The sequence below is a fragment of the Ochlerotatus camptorhynchus genome, unplaced genomic scaffold (genome assembly GCF_037179485.1).
Source record: "Ochlerotatus camptorhynchus isolate MF236.1 unplaced genomic scaffold, CSIRO-AGI_Acam_v1.1 ptg000213l, whole genome shotgun sequence".
Taxonomy (NCBI): domain Eukaryota; kingdom Metazoa; phylum Arthropoda; class Insecta; order Diptera; family Culicidae; genus Ochlerotatus; species Ochlerotatus camptorhynchus.
Genome location: NW_027040703.1, coordinates 5,352,376 through 5,370,127, shown reverse-complemented (window position 1 = coordinate 5,370,127; position 17,752 = coordinate 5,352,376). Strand labels below are relative to the sequence as shown.

Below are 17,752 nucleotides of genomic sequence, written 5' to 3'. Positions count from 1 at the left end.
AACGCCTTACCCACTGAGTTCTACCCACCGCTTTTTATTTATTTATTTGTCGTCAATCAGTGTAGACCGTTTTACAATTGTTGTCTTAAGTGCTATTTTTACAATTTTGTCTTTGTTTATATTTTTTATAATATGTCTTAAGAAAAAGTTAAAACATTACTTCTAGTTGACGTTATGCGACGAATTAAAATATTGCTTTAATTTAGTTTTTGTCATTGTAAAGTCAATGTTATCGCAGTGCTTATTATATGTATCCATCATTTGGTTCAAGGGTCCAAATTTGGCATAATTCGTACGATGACGATTTGTAGCAAATATATTTCTGTTTCGTAAATGCCTAGATGGTGTATATAAATTTAAGGATGACAATAGTTCTATTGAATCAATTCGATGTGATACGATATCGTTTACGAAAGAAATCATAGCAAATTCACGACGTTCTTTTAATGTTTGGATATTTATGAGCATACACCGAGCTGTGTAAGATGGCAGAGGAAATACAGTCCAACCTAACTTGCGGAGTGCATACAATAGAAACTGCTTTTGAACGGACTCTATTCTTTCTTCGTGTGTGATTGAAAAAGGTGACCAAACTATGCTGCAATATTCTAATATCGATCTTACATAAGCAATGTACAATGTTTTTATCGTATACGGATCGTGAAAGTTATAGCAGAAACGTTTTATGAAACCAAGCATGTTGTTAGCTCTGTTAATAATTGTGTTATAATGATCGGTGAAAGTAAGTTTTGAGTCCAAAATAACACCTAGATCCCTGACTCTATCACATTTTTCTACGATCTGGTTTCCTAAAGTGACTGTTATATCGGGTAGCTTTTGTTTTCTACTAATGGTAATGGAGTTACATTTTTTTATATTTAATTGTAGCAGGCTTTTTTGACACCAAGTATGGAATATTTGAATTTCCTCTTTGAATGTGATGATGTCTTTGGCATCTTTTATTTCCAAAAAAAGTTTAATGTCGTCAGCATATATTAAAACTTTCAATTTCTTAATAATGAAAGATATGTCATTGACGAAGAGAATAAATAAAAGTGGTCCTAAATGGGAGCCTTGAGGAACTCCTGAAGTGACATCAACGGGATTTGATATCTTTCCTTTGTATTTTACTATTTGATAACGGTCAGTTAAATATGATTCAAGCCACTTGAGGAGTGCGTAATGAATTCCCATTTTTTGAAGTTTAAAAAGAAGCATGGGTATGTCAATTCGATCAAACGCTTTGCTGAAATCTGTATACAACACTTCTACATGGTTTCCGTTATCCATTGCATTCAAGGAATAATTAATTAATTCCAGCAAATTCGTAGTTGTTGAACGGCCTTTAAAGAAGCCATGTTGCATAGTAGTTATTCTGTTTTTAATTTGAAGAAAGAGTTTTTCATTTACAATCGCCTCGAAAAGTTTCGGAATGCAAGAGATAATAGCTATACCACGATAATTACGTATGTCGGATTTTTTACCCGATTTAAAGATAGGCACTAAAAACGAGTTTTTCCATATTTTAGGGAAGTTTCCGCATTCCAGTGACATATTGAAAATCCAAAATAATGGAGCAGTAAGTTCAATTGCTAAAGTTTTCATAAAAACTGGCGGAACACCGTCAGGGCCAGGACCTTTAGATGCATCTAAATTGTTTAAACCCTTTAAGATATCATGAACCTTGATTTGACTTACGCTGATGTCACTTGAAAATTCTGGATATGATTCAAAATATTCACGGTCACGGTCCTCTTCTGAAAACGTAGTATATATTTCTTGGAAGAAATTTGCAAACAAATTGCATATATCATCCGAGTTCTCACCTATCCTATCGTCCAAATGCATCTTTGAGGGAAAATTATCAGATTTTAATTTGGTTTTCACATAATTGAAGAAGTTTCTAGGACAAGATTTTATTTCAAGTTCAGTTTTTAAATTATACTCCTCAAATGCCATATTCACGGCCAAATTTAACTGATCGCAAATGTCTAAATAGTATGCCAAAGTTTCTTCACTATTATATTTTTTATAAAATTTGTGCGCTTTTTGCTTTCGATTTTTTAAATTTTTCAGTTCCCTGTTGTACCAAACTGGATGTTTTGCATGACTCTGACGTCTTCTTCTTTTAGTTGGCACTTCTTCAAGAATTATTTCAAGCAACACATTGTAGAATACGTCAACTGCACATTCAACATTTCCTGCAGTTCTTAATATTGCTTGCCAATCGACAATGTTCAATCTATTTCTAATGTTATCATAATTTGCTGAATTGTAATCAAAGATTTCATCAAATTCGCAGTCGTTGGTTCTTTCATTTATGTGAACGAATAGAGAATACTCTATTGCTGTGTGAAACATTTCATTTCTCCATATGGGACTTAACGATTCAGTCACACAGAAATCTTCATAAGTATTTGTTAATAAAAGGTCTAAATAACAATTTTGTTGATTTTTCACATGGTTAATTTGATAGAGTCCTAAATTTGCAATTTTGTCAAAAATGAAATGGAGTGTTTCATTTTCCCCAACGACTGGAAGTAAGATGCTTTCATTGTCCATATCAGAAATAAAGTCAACATTGCGTTGGTTAAAGTCCCCATATATATGAACTTTTACTTCAGGGGGTAAACTAGACAAAATTTCTTCCGCTTTTCCAAAAAACTTATCATACGTGTCCTTATGAGCATTGTTTGGAGGAAAGTATACCGAAGCAAAGACATGTGTTTCGTCTGCTACCTGCGCTTTTACCCATACATGTTCGAATTCTTTAAATTTAGTAGCCATAATAATTTCTGAATTCAATTGGGTCGAAATCGCTATTAATACTCCACCTCCCGATTTTTTTCCAGACCATTGAAAATTGCGGTCGTCTCTATAAACGTTATAATTGTTACCAAAAACTTCTTCACTTCTCACACTATCATCCCAACTTGTTTCATTAGCCATTATGACAGAGTAAGTAGAACTTAATATATTTTTGTTAATTTCATTCATTTTACCGGCGCTTCTCATGCGGTTAACATTTTGGCAATATACCAAAATTTCTGTACTGGTCTGAAGATTAGGTGAAGAAGTTGATGGTAACCTGTCATTCATAAAACTATTATCAAAATTATTTACCCCTGATCCATGTTCCGAATTTGTTTCGTTCTGCAAAGTGTCGTGATCTTCGTTATTTTCTTCCTCTATGGAGTGTGTCAGTTTTGTAGAAAAAACGAGTGCCTCTCCTTGATGTAGAGAAGTCGTCAAGTCCTGGATAATGTCGGGGTCTGCCGGATCATTGTCTTCCTCCAAGGGGTGCGTCAATTTCGTACAAAACACGAATTCCTGCATACACACGCCTCGCATGATGCAGTTGCAGCCATCCCGTTATGCAAGTGCGCTGGAACGGTACGTGGGTATACATCGCACGCCGGGTAGGGGTTTAAGATTTCCCCTCGTTGGAATTGCATCGTGGGTCGATAGTTAGCCTGCGGCGGTCTGGAAAACCGATATTTCGCTGCCGCAAGAAGCTCTCGATCAGGTGGCAGTAGGTTGTTTCTATTCTGACTAACACTGCTGCGGAAACTGTTACGGTTAGTGTTGTTGTTTCGATGATTGTTAGATATGTTATTTTTGTTGTTGTTGCCAAAATTGTTGTTGTTGTTGTTGTGGTTGTTGTTATTTTTGCTGTTATTGTTGTTGTTGTGGTTGTTGTTGTTGTTGTTGTTGTTGTTATTGTTGTTGTTTTTGTTGTTATTGTTGTTATTGTTGTTGTTGTTGTTGTTGTTGTTGTTGTTGTTGTTGTGGTTGTTGTTGTGGTTGTTGTTATTGTTGTTTTTGTTGTTGTTGTTGAGCAAGTTTTGTTTCCTTCGCCTTCTAGCCTTTCCAGCTATTTTTTGCTGTATCAAACGGCGTGATTTTCGGTCATCGTACTCGGTCCAGTCTGCCTTCCATACCTTCCTGGTACCAAGTAGACGCCACCCTGAGTCATCGTTGTTGTTATTTAATTCCACCTCCAAGCTGGGGCACGAGTCAGATGGTGATTGCAAAGGTGCAGCGCTCCGTGTTGAGGCTATATTTGCTGACAGTGACTTCAGCTCGTCAAGAATATCGAGTTCCAGCACAGAGTTAGAGCTCATGGTACAACTTGCCGCAATGTCGAGCGACAGCTGGTTCAGTTGATTTATTTCATTACTGATATTTCGGAGCTCGGTGGATATATCTGACGTCACAGTTCTCAATGACGTAGACACACTGTCTTTTGTTGCCATCATAGCTGTATCGAAAAGCGATGTAGTGTGATTTTTGAGGGCAACGACACTGCCAGCTAAGGTGCTGTTTCTGTTAATTGCAGACAGTTCATTTTTTATGCCTACCAGCAGTACCTCCAGGCCTTCGACAGCTTCGTGAACAATTCGAGGATTTTCTTGCTGCATCGCGAAACGATGTGTCACTTCTGTGTTGGCATGCAGTTGCTCCGTTAGAAGTTTTTGTTGAGCCGCTAATTGATTGAATTCTAACTTTGCTTGCAGATGCTCTTGACACGAGTCGCAGCATGGTAGAAGATAAGAATTAAAATCCCCTACTTTTTTATTGTCCTTCCTGCGTAGTGAATTCCTCTGCACGGTCACTCCTACGCAGGCTGCATGAAATGTGCGTATGCAGCCAGTGCATTTCCACATCAGCGAATCAACGGAAGAGTCAAATGAACAAATTTCACAATTCATATTGAAATGAACGGAACCAACAGCTATCGCGCGAAATTACTACAGCGAGAACGAAACGTACGCAAAAAAAAAGCACAGAACGCACGTGGCTAGGAACGATTAAAAACGCGTCCAAACCGATTGACGATCGATCGACGGGGGTTTCAACCAGTCGGTCTGATTTATTGCGATCGGCGGGGTTTCAACCAGTCGGTCTGATTTATTGCATGTGAGTAGGGTCAATGGAGAACTATAGTCACTCGCAGAAAATGAGAGCGCTTGGTTGAAAACCCACCGAGACAAAGCGGTGGGTGCAACTCAGTAGGTCACGCGTTCTTCGGGGACAGAGTGTACCACCAATAATTTTTTAATTTTTTTTAAGGTTTGAAAAATAAGCTTTATTGAATCCAAAAAATAAATAAATATACACTGCGTCCCTAATTGAAAAAAAGTGTTAAAAATTGCGAGTGTGCGTGTAGGTGTCTAAAAAATACGACAATTCATTCACTTTTACTTTCTTAAATGCAAACTTTCAAAGTTTTTCACCTTTCCCTTCCTACATCCTTGTTGATATGTCCCATTGTCGAAGAAACGGAAGAAACTCAAAACGCGCATAGTAGATAGATCGTAGACTCGTTGATGAAGCCCAGAGGCGGTAGATGTCCGGTGAGACCGTACATCTTCGGCGAAGGGTCCCGCTCCGTCTGGTAATCGAAACATCTAGCAGGCTTGCTGAAGCTCCTCAAACTCACTGGAGGTTTTAAAACACTCTTGTCCTGCGAGTTTAGCCAGCCCTCACCTCGAGTGAGTGGCGGCTGGAATATGGAAGAAGTAAACAAAAACCCTTCTAGAGAGAGAGAGAGCGAACTTCAGTGAGAGGACGATTTGACGTGCGCCACCTTTCGAGACTCCGGATGACTTTTTTGTTTGACGCAAGAAGCTCAGAGTTCACCCAGAGTGAGAGTAAGAGCAACAATCAATACGAAACTAACGATTTTAAATTGGCTCACCACTTGACTAGCCTATTGGTCCCAAGCAAACGATTAACGTACCCCATTCTAGTCGAAATTCTAGTACTACGCAATGTTTGTTTTGATTCGCTATGAAAGTTTGATAGATAAAATGAGGGGTTATTGGTTTTTCCTATGTTTCGAGGGTGAATCGATTAGCTTGGGACCAAAGAGAGTACCAGAGCTGAGCCAAAAAATTGAGCTCGTTTCTTCGGGACCTTCTGGTCTTAGAGTTACTTCTATGGTAAGAGCGTGTGATAGAAAACATGAACATGAATAGCAGCAAGCCTCACTCTCATTTTATCCCCTTTCGCTCACAAGCTCTGGAGGCTCAGTGGAATGATTTGGCAGTAGGCATTCTACTCCTCAGAAAATTGCTACGCTCGGCTCATTTCAAAATAGCGAGTGAGGCTCCATCATGCCTGCTACCAGATAGTCCCAGAGGCGGTGGATGCCTGGGCAGCATTCCTGGTTTCAGCGGAGTCACGGATAAGCGAGAACTGGAACCATATGTTGCACAAAATTAAAGAGCGCAGTATCGCCGGCGTCTTTGGCCAGACATATACGAGTCTTGTTACCTGACAGAGAGCTGATGTCCTACCAGACCGTAGACCCGATGATGAAACCCAGAGGCGGTGGAAGTCTGGTGAGACCGTCCATCTTCGGCGAAGGGTCCCGCTCCGTTTGGTAGACCGATACACCTGGCAGATAGTCCAAGGGGCCGTCGATGCCTGGTCAGCATTCTAGGCGTCAGCGGAGTCACGGATAATCGAAAACTGGAACCATATGTTGCACATACACACATATTGTTACCTGACAGAGAGCTGGTGTCCTACCAGACCGTAGACCCGATGAGAAAACCCAGAGGTGATGGATGTCTGGTTAGATCCTAGGTGTAGCAGATGATTCCAGAGTTGTTTGATGCCTGTTCTGCTATGTCGGTAACGAAAGAGTTTCTCGATGTGGGGCTTACAATTTGTTTTGGTAAACTGGTCATAGGACATAAAAAGTTTGCAGGCAGTGGAATTGGCAGATTTGCACCCCCAGTGAGAATGGATCTCTTTGAAAGGGGTACGATGCTGGCTAGCTTTTAGTTACTAAATTCATTTAACGTATATAGTTTTGAAGTTTGCGTCTTATTAAATGCGTCACAGTATCTTTGAACTTTTTAAACTTTCTTTCTGCTTCTATCGTAGCTGGAAGAGTGTTGTACTGCTTTTTTTTTTCCATAGTATGAGAACGCTCTTTTACCAAGCTCGGTATTTACTCTTGCTATCGTTAGGTTGGACTGAGTTTTGGTGAAGTGACTATGCAGAGATTGCTGAACCAGTTGATTATGATGCGTTGAAGTATTCCACAGGATATTATGCATTTGAACTAGTGTTTGCTTTTCACGTAGTGCAGCTACAGGTGGGGCCACCCTTAGCTCAGCCGGTAAGGCGCAGCTACAAAGCAAGACCATACTGGAGGTGGCTGGGTTCAATTCCCGGTCCGGTCTAGGAATTTTTCGGGTTGGAAAATTTCTCGACTTCCCTGGGCATAGAAGTATGATTGGACTTGCCACACAATTATACCAATACAAAAACGTGGTTTCTGGTAAACTGCTTTCAAACAACGGTTTTGGATGGTATGCAGTGACATGATTTTGAATTTACTGGCAGCCCCCCAGATTGAAACCATGTACTGGAATTTTGACTGGACGAAAGCATGATACATCCCAAGTAACAATTCAGTAACCATTTGGCATCCACTCTGATTTAGGAATGGTTTTATAACGGCAATGTACAATCCATTTAGTTTAAATACAGCATTTCAAAGTGTAAACCACTCCTACTTAGTAATTCAGCTTTTTGCTGTTTAAAAAATCTTTTATAGGCTGGCAAGAAAGTCAAAATCTGTCTTGTTTTAAAATAAATTTAAATACTCAATCCCTCCTTAAAACTGTTCTGTAATTCAAGCAAAAAATTCATTAGCAATTGTTTATTAATGTCTTGATAAAATACTTTATAAACGTGTTCTATCATTATAAAAGCAACTCTAAAACCATTAGGTTTTGCATTAGAGCAAAAAGCATTTATTGTCGCTTTTTAGGCTTTTTAAAGTGCATCTTAAACTCCCCAATTACTCTGTTTACAAATTGAGCTTAAAAGATGGTTCCTCATAGTTAATAAAAGCCAAATTTATGACAAGGAAATCTCGAAGGATAGACGAAGTAGGATGAAAAATTCAAGTCGATTTCAGCAAAATTTACTTCTTTAGAAGAACCAGCACACCATCAACGACTGACCATCTGGCGGAGAAGAGCAAACTGAGCGGGCCCCTCGAATTCATAAAACATTGTCGAATGTTTAAACAACATACCAGTCTTCTCCAGATCTTGCGAATAGATGACAACCGACAGCAAACCACTGAAACTGTTAGTTAGCGGAGATTAGCTGGTTTCCGATCCATAGCAGCGATTCACCTCTTCGAAAAATTCACCAAGCTTACATCACTGCAGCGTTGGATGGTGCACTTCTGTAACCATCCGGAAGAAGGGGATCTTTTTCGGGAACGATTTCGCTTCCAGCTGTTCGAAATGCGAAATGTTGTGAAACAGTAGCATACTATCTGAGTAACTGCTCCCAATCTATCGGAAGAAAACCACCTGGAAGAACCCAGGATCCCACAGCGCAACTATCGAAAGATAAACAAACTTTGACGCTTAACTTTTTGCAGGCAACTTTGCCTCCATAAATGCTGCCATAAATCTGAACGGGTTAGGATCAAGCAAAATGGCTTTAGATAAGTACAATTCAGCTTGCAAGTTTTCTTCATAAAAGCCATTTTAAACCCTTATGAATTTGTTAAGGAATTCTTGAAAGCAAAACAACTTTTTCACATATGACCCAAGAAAATCAACTTTTATGCCACCGCCATGTTACAATTAGTTTGCTTGTTTTTTACAATCTTCGATTTTCAATCTATATTTCCTTAGATATAACTATGTTTTGGTAAATTTAGCAATGAGCAAAATTCTAAATGCGAAAATAATAAAAAAAAAAAATCTTGGTAAGCTCGATCTGAAGAATATTTTTTTTTTTTCAATGTTAAATAATTAGTCAAATCGACGTTTTACGAGGGTGGACTTATTTTTTTTCGATGTTTTCACGTACATTTCACATAAAATTTAATATGACACTTAAAACTAGGCCACTTAATGAGAACTATTGTAATAAATTTGGATATTCAACAAGATTTTTATACCATCAGTTTTTATTTTAATTATTTCGATAAGATTGGATTCATAAATCCTTGTCTATCTTGATTGATGCTTTCCTAGTGGATTTAGCATGCAGATAGGGGAAAGTGCTCGGAAAGAGTTTTTATTGTTGCTAAATAGCTTTTATTGTAGCTTTCAAATGGTTCTCAATGCGTTCGTCATACAACCTTTTGCAGTAAATCAATCTTGAAGAGCTTCGAGAATGCACCCTTCAGAACCTTCTCCAGGGTGGGCCAACTAGACATATTCTTGTCTTAATGAGTTTTTGGTGGATGCATTAATGACAAAATAGCCTTGACCAGGGTTTTATGAATGTTGTTTTATAGTTGCTTTGTAGTAGTTCATAAAACTTAAAATGTTACTTGGGATGGTAAGCCTAAGCATTTGTTTTCTTGGTAGGTTGAGCTGATTATCGACTGAAGTTTGCTTATGTGGCTATACCAGGTGAGATTGGCATCAAATGTTAATCCAAGGTACTTGAATGTTTCAACTTTCGCTGTCGTTTCAGAGTTGACAACTAAAGCAAGATTTACAGATGGTCTAAACCGGGTGGATTTGGAAATCATGTACTTCGTTTTTGATATGTTGAGAGACAGCAAGTTTTTGGCAAAGTATATCTGCAACTTCTCCATGTCATCCGTCATTTGTTGGATAAGCTGATTCAAATCAGTAGATGCATATGACAGATACGTATCGTCTGCAAAAAGACGTGGCTTCCCATGCAACCCAATTTAAGGAAAATCGTTGACATAAATCAAGAATAAGCTACAGGCATCATTTGCAACTACGTACGTACTGCATTCTTGATGATAGATAGCTTCTTATCAAAGTGTTTGCTGTTCCCCGAATACCATAGAAATTGTGTTTTCGTAACAAAATTTCATGGTCAATCGTATCGAACGCTTTTTTTCAAACCCAGAAAAAGCACACCCATGGATTTCCGGGAGGCCAACGCGTTGTAAATGTCATCAACTAGTTCATTGGCCGCAGTTAGAGTGCTTGACCCGGAGCGGAATCCATACTGATGACTGTATAGAACACCATGTCTTTTAAAGAAATCATTCATTCTGCTCACCAAAAGCTTTTCCAGAACTTTGCTTAGTACCGACAGAATTGATATTGGCCTATAATTACTGGCAAGTGTTCCGTCACATAACATATGTGGAACTTGATCATCCAAAATCGACCCCATTTCAGTGATTTCAAGTGGTATAGAAAGACATCGATCTGTCAAATAGATAATATATATAGAGTAATCGTTTATAATTCTATGACTTCTTAGCACTTCTGAACTTATGCCTTTGTTTATCGTTAATTATTTACGTCCTTTATTTATAACTATATTGTTGGGTTCTATCAAATTCATCACCTTGCTTCACACAGCAAAACATATATTAAGGTTTGCATTTAAAAAAGTAGAAATTTTTCATCGATATTTTATGCAATAACCTGCCACCAACGTTAGGTTGGTTTAGGCCGGAAAATATGCAGTGTTTTGAGGTGACCATCGTTCCAGCAGGACGATAAATCAAATCGAACGCTTCGATACCTGTAATACTAGTGGTACAGTTTTTGACCCCAGGGCTTAAATCAAATTTGAAATAAAATTTCATGGTTTTATTTGCGCAGATTTATGACAAAAGATATGTTCGAACATTGTATCGAAAAAAAAACTGGTTAATAACGCTCTTGATTGGCTTCTGACAGATTTGAAAATGGTGGAAATTTCCTTACCCTTTCACTCCTATGAAAATTTAATAAGATCCTGTTTGCGTGAAGAGACGGTGCCTACACTGATACCGATTCAAAGTAAATCTGGTCTTAAAGCCGGGCATAGTTTAATACACCACCGCGTCCCTGGTGATTGGAACAAAAAACGTTATACAGGCATTTGTTTATGTTTCATTGACGAAGAAATTGGTGAAAAAATTTTCTAGATTGATCGACGCATCCCGAAATTACGGATCATGGAACTTGAGAAAAGAAAATTAATTGTGCACAAACATCTAGAAAATCCTTCGTGGTCTGCCTCCAAAATAGCAAAAGTGTTAAAATTCCCAAAGTCAACGGTGAGTATTGTAGTCAAGCGTTACAAGGAAACTCTGAGTGTAGATAGAGCACAGCCCATCTATCATAAAAGTGGCACTAGGAACAAAGAGCTGAGGAGAAAGGTGTTGAGATACGTGAAAAGCAGCCCAGGTGTCTCCATACGTGATTTGGCAAAGAAATACGATTCAAACTTTTCCACCGTGGGTAACATCCTTTCAAGAAAAAGATTATAGGTTTTTTGTGCCAGTAAACATCCGAATCGCTCCCTGAAACAAAATTTAGTGGCCAAAAAGCGAGCACGATTACTATACGAACGGGTTTTGACGAAATTTGATGGCTGTATTTTAATGGATGACGAAACATATGTCAAAATGGATTATAAACAAATCTCCGGACGAAAATTTTACCTAGCAACTGTTCGTCGGGATGTCCCTTTCAGGTATAAATATGTTTTTGCTGATAAGTTTGCTCGGAAACTAATGATTTGGCAAGGAATCTGCAGTTGTGGCCTTAAAACCAAGGTTTTCATCACATCTCACACAATGACGTCGAAGGTTTACATTAAAGAGTGTCTGAAAAAGTGGATTTTACCCTTCATTCGGCAACACAAGACCAACGTTATGTTTTGGCCGGATCTAGCCAGCTGCCACTACTCTAAGGAGGTACTAGAATGGTATGCTGCAAACAATGTTAATTTCGTCGCCAAAGAGATTAATCCTCCGAAATGCCCTGAGTTCAGACCGATCGAAAAATATTGGGCAATTGTCAAGCGAAAGCTTCGAGGATGCGGTAAAGAACAACAAACAACAAATGCGTTTAAAGTGGAATAAGTTCGCCGGTACAGTGTCACCAGCGACTGTGCAGATCATGATGGCATCGATCACAAGTAAAGTGCGACAGTTCATTCGAAACGGTAAAATACAATAACTTGTTGTATATAGTTTGAAAGCTGAATAAATACCCTTTTGTTTGACGTTTTGATCAACCGTGTATGTTGTTTAATTCTTGAGTTATGGTCACTTGAATGCGTCCAAATTTACTTTGAATCGGGCTTTAGATATCATGCACAGATTGTCAGATGCTTTTGGAATTTTACCATAGGAGTAAAGAGTTGCAGAGTCGTCAACGTCAATGCTTACTGAGTATGCATAGCATTTCATAAGAGCCAATGTCGCAAACGTAATCAATGACTTTTTCCGCGAATTTCTCGAGAATGGAAAACCACTCAAGTAAAAAACCACGATGATTAAGTAGAGGGAGAGTCCCCATATCCGATAGAATTGGTGGCTTACATCGATTGACTTTGAGCTACGAGAAATTTACGTTAGAAGCTATTGTTTAAGTTTTCGACATTGGTCCTTGTGAACGCTCAGTGTCGATATCATGAAAATTTTGTTTTGACAGATCGATGGCCAACTATACCAGTTATACCAGCAATCAATACGAAACTATCGATTTTAAATTGGCTCACTATTTGACTAGCCTATTGGTCCCAAGCAAATCGATTAACGTGTCCCATTCTAGTCGAAATTCTAGTACTACACTATGTTTGTTTTGATTCGCTATGAAAGTTTGACAGATAAAATGAGAGGGTTCGTGGATTTTCCAATGTTTCGAGGGGTGCATCGATTAGCTTGGGACCTACCAGAGCTGATCCAAAAAGTTGAGCTCGTTTCTTGGGGACCTTCTGGTCTTAGAGTTACCTCTATGGTTATACCACTCAGGCAACACAAAAAAGGGGTCAACTTTTCGTCAGTTATTTTGCATGAAGTTCCACATATATTATGTGACATATGTTATGTGGTTCCGTGCACGTACAATAAAATGTACGAAATTTTACCAGTTTGTTTGGTGATTCAATTTTGATGTATCATAACTAACTTTAATCGAGTATATAAAAATATATAGCTAATCAAAGCTGGCTATGAGAAGAAAAAAAAAACATAGAATGTTGAATAACTCACTCAGCAGTCATTTCCGACCCTATTTTTTCATCACTTTGGGAGCCCTATCTGCCCTAAAAATATATAAAACCCGGAACCAAACACCCTGTATACCATAAATGTACCAGTCTTCATTCACATTTGTATACATAGGGTTAACTACCCCATTTCCGGCCTATTAAGCACAATCCGCACTTTGTCTTTCTTCATCTAGAGCAGTTTAGCACCAAACGGAATGTTATTATTACTGATGGCTTCCAAATTTATTTACCTTTTAGTACGTACCGTAAGATTTGATAAAAAGAAACCAATCGTTTAGATATTGTCAAAACTCTAACACTACTTCTTGACGCCAAACTCGGCCTAACGCATTGAAACGCCATTTAAACGCCAATGAATTCACTTCAGCCTATCAGATGAAGATAAAAATTGATTCGGTCGGAGTGCTTCTATTGTTTTTGGGAATAATGGGTGCAAACATTCATATCACGCGTTCTTATTGACTTCGTTCGGTAGCATTTGGACTAAAGTATTGTACCAAAAGCACAATTGACCTGTTAATGCCGAAATCATGGATTTTTTTTTTATGTTTTCTGCTTCAAAATGAGCACTTAGACCGAAGTAGTTCTCTCTTACACGTTAGAAACTAGTAGCATTCATTGGATATTATTACTTTTGCTGAAATATGCCTTATTGCTGAGAAAAACGTCTGCTTCATGTCCTCAAATCCACAGGCAAAAGAATTCGTGTTTGACTTGCTCTATCTGCGGCTGAGGAATAGTTCTAGCAACGTTTATCACTAACTAAAGCCCCAGGTTGCCGCAGACAGTATATGAGCAAGTCAATCAACTCTCTTTTGCCTGTGGATTTGAGAACATACCATCTATCAATATATAATGAGTTATTTATGAGAAAGTTTGAACATACTGAGAGGTAAGCACATATCATCGGTAAGAGACGTGTGTGTGAGAAAATTTGCGAAAAAATCTAAGGGCACCGGTGGGATTCGAACCCACAATTCCCATTCAGTACACGGGTGCATTGCCAATTATACAAGGGTGGACCTATGGTCTACGGATGTATTTGGCTAATGACATTTAAGTTTCTAATCCGTTTCTCACCCTAGTCTTTTTGCGCAAGCGTTCTCTGATACACAACAATCGTCTATTATCGACGATATGTGCTTGTACCGAAACCACTCAGTATCAGTCGATGTGACATACCTCTCAGTATGTTCAAACTTTCACATAAACAATTAAATTGACTGCAAAGTCGTTAAACCGTAAATCTCAAAGTAAAAGTAATTGATTTTTTTTTTTGTTATTAATTTATTTGATAAGGCTCAAACGAATTAATTTTACAGAGCCGATGATTCTTGGTCACTATACTATACATCTTAAAACTATAGTCAAAAGGTACAACACAATAAACACTTTATCTTCCGCTATCCAAAAAGCCTTCTCCATCAGAACTGGAGCCGCTTCCAGTAGTTTCATTGTATGACAGTTACGTCATCGAGGGTCAGAGCGCGTCAGATGGACGCAAAACGTGGTCAGCACTCACACACTCATCAAGAAACGGTTGCTTTCTAAAGTCGACGACGCATCGACTGAAAGAAGATGAAGAACAATGAGGAGGACCACACAATGCACACTGGGGATAAAATCGAAACAATGTGTTAAAATTCAATAACTTCGGTGCTCGCTGGAACAAGAGACTAAAAAATAGTCATTCTTATAGAAAAAATTCTCAGAAATCGATTGGAGTGGGTTTCATCTTGGGCACGATAGGGTAAATTGGGGTTTTTCGCAGTTTTGCCCTAAAATCTCCTATTTTGCATGATTTGAATGCTGTATATCAAGATACCGATGATATAGACGGATGATTTCTTCGGCAAAGTTGATCAGGAGGTTAAGGACTGTTGGATGATGGACAGAAAAATTCAGAATTCTTCCGCTAGGTGGCGCTAGTGAGCATTCGAAGCGTATATGTTTGTGCTGCTGTATCTTAAGATCCTGACTATTTAGACGGATGATTTCTTTGTCAAAGTTGATCAGGAGGTTAAGGACTGTTGGATTATGGACAGAACAATTCGGAATTTATCCGCTAGGTGGCGCTAGTGATTATTGAAAGTGAATATATTTGTGCTGCTGTATCTCAAGATCCTGACTATTTAGACGGATGATTTCTTCGGCAAAGTTGTTCAGGAGGTCAAAGACTGTTGGATGATAGACAGAACAATCCAGAAATCCTCCACTAGGTGGCGCTAGTGAGCATTGAAAGTGAATATATTTGTGCTGCTGTATCTCAAGATTCTGACTATTTAGACGGATGATTTCTTCGGCAAAGTTGATCAGGGGGTCAAGGACTGTTGGATGTTTTTTCGTAAAATTTAGAGTCGGTAGGTTTTGCTTAGGATTTTTATAAAATATTCATACAAATATCAAAGACAACAAGTTTTAAACAGTGAGGTTCAAATTTTCCGGTTAATTTTGACATTTTTTAACAGAATGAAATTTGTTTTTTGGGAATTTTTTATAATTATTGCAAGTTTATGCACCCAGGTTAATGACTATAATGCACATCATTTTCGTTGTAATTGATGGTGTATGAGATGTTCTAGGTTCTCCAAGTTGCTTTGGAGTTCAGATTATTTGATCTACTGGCTCAACCATGAGCTACACGATGTCCTCAGCGACAAAACCTACAAAGACATGTTCATTAAGTTTCTGCGGATCGTTTTTGATTTATTTTGATTTATAATCAAGGTTCTCCAAATTGTCTTGAGCTCAGATCAAATGATTTACCAATTTGATCTACTGGTTCAACTAAAATCTGCACGATGATCTCACCGACAAAACTTTCCGAAACACGTTTATACAGTTTCTGCTGTTCGTTTATAGTTGATTTTGAGGTGTATAAGATACTCACGGTTCTCCAAATTGTCCTTGAGTTCAGTTCAAATTCTCATCCAGGTTAACTGATTCAAAGCCCTTTGTATTAAAACATCTCCAAACAGGGTTAAACATATCATGCACATTATTTACGTTTGAATTCGATATGTTTAAGACGTTCTAGGTTCATCAAATTGCCCTCAAACTAGTTAATTAGGCTACCATCTCGCATTTTAGTTTGATTACATTCATAGATCAGGGGGCCTCCATAAGCCCGGTCGGTAGAGCCTGCGACTATAAAGCAAACCATGCTTGAGGTGGCTGGGTTCGAATCCCGGTTGGTCTAGGATTTTAGATTGGAAAATTTCTCGACTTCCCTGGGCATAGTATATTATTGTACTTGCCACACAATATACACATGTAAAAATCGAACAGGCTTGGAAAGCTTTCAATTAACAACTGTGGAAGTGCATCTAGAGCACTAAGTTGAGAGCAGGTGTTAAGTTACAGTTAGGACGTAATAGCCAGAGAAGATCATAGATAGCACTAACTAGCGGAGGAATTCCTAATTGTTCTGTCCATCATCCAACAGTCCTTGACCCCCTGATCAACTTTTCCGAAGAAATCATCCGTCTAAATAGTCAGGCTCTTGAGATACAGCAGCACAAATATATTCACTTTCAATAATCACTAGCGCCACCTAGCGGAGGAATTCCGAATTGTTCTGTCCATCATCCAACAGTCCTTGACCTCCTGATCAACTTTGCCGAAGAAATCATCCGTCTAAATAGTCAGGATCTTGAGATACAGCAGCACAAACATATACACTTCGAATGTTCACTAGCGCCACCTAGCGGAAGAATTCCGAATTTTTCTGTACATCATCCAACAGTCCTTGATTTCCTGATCAACTTTGCCGAAGAAATCATCCGTCTAAATAGTCAGGATCTTGAGATACAGCAGCACAAATATATTCACTTTCAATAATTACTAGCGCCACCTAGCGGATTAATTCCGAATTGTTCTGTCCATAATCCAACAGTCCTTGACCTCCTGATCAACTTTGACGAAGAAATCATCCGTCTGAATAGTCAGGATCTTAAGATACAGCAGCACAAACAAATACACTTCGAATGCTCGCTAGCGCCGCCTAGCGGAAGAATTCCGAATTGTTCTGTCCATCATCCAACAGTTCTTGACTTCCTGATCAACTTTGCGCAAGAAATCATCCGTCTATATCATCGGTATCTTGAGATACAGCATTCAAATCATGCAAAATAGGAGATTTTAGGGCAAACCTGTGAAAAACCCCAATTTACCCTATCGTGCCCAAGATGAAACCCACTCCAATCGATTTCTGAGAATTTTTTCTATAAGAATGACTATTTTTTAGTCTCTTGTTCCAGCGAGCACCGAAGTTATTGAATTTTAACACATTGTTTCGATTTTGTCCCCAGTGTGCAATGGTTGCTGCCGATAAAACAGACGATCGCGTGGCACACATCGAGAGTGGCCTGCTTTTGTCAACAGCCGAGTGAACACTAAAAAAAAAAGTAATTGATGATATTCATCACTACGGCCCGGTGGTCGGAGGTGAGGTCGGCAGCTCAAATGTTATATTCATACTGTACTGGACATATTTCAACATGTAAGATGTACAACAAAAATGAGCTGTGTTTGTTCACATCGACTGATACTGAGTGGTTGCAGTACAAGCAGATATCGTCGACAATAGACGATTGTTGTGTATCAGAGAACGCTTGCGCAAAAAGACTAGGGCGGGAAACGGTGCCCTTAGATTTTTTCGCAAATTTTCTCACACACACACGTCTCTTACCGATGATATGTGCTTACCTCTCAGTATGTTCAAACTTTCTCATAAACAATTAAATAGACTGCAAAG

At 38.6% G+C, this 17,752-nt stretch overlaps 1 protein-coding gene across 4 annotated transcripts in view; it reads left to right on the top strand.

The window, feature by feature from the left end:
• LOC135703420 (uncharacterized) overlaps positions 1–17,752 on the top strand; it is a 222,113-nt gene that overhangs the window by 202,442 nt on the left and 1,919 nt on the right. The gene's annotated exons all lie outside the window — the stretch shown is intronic.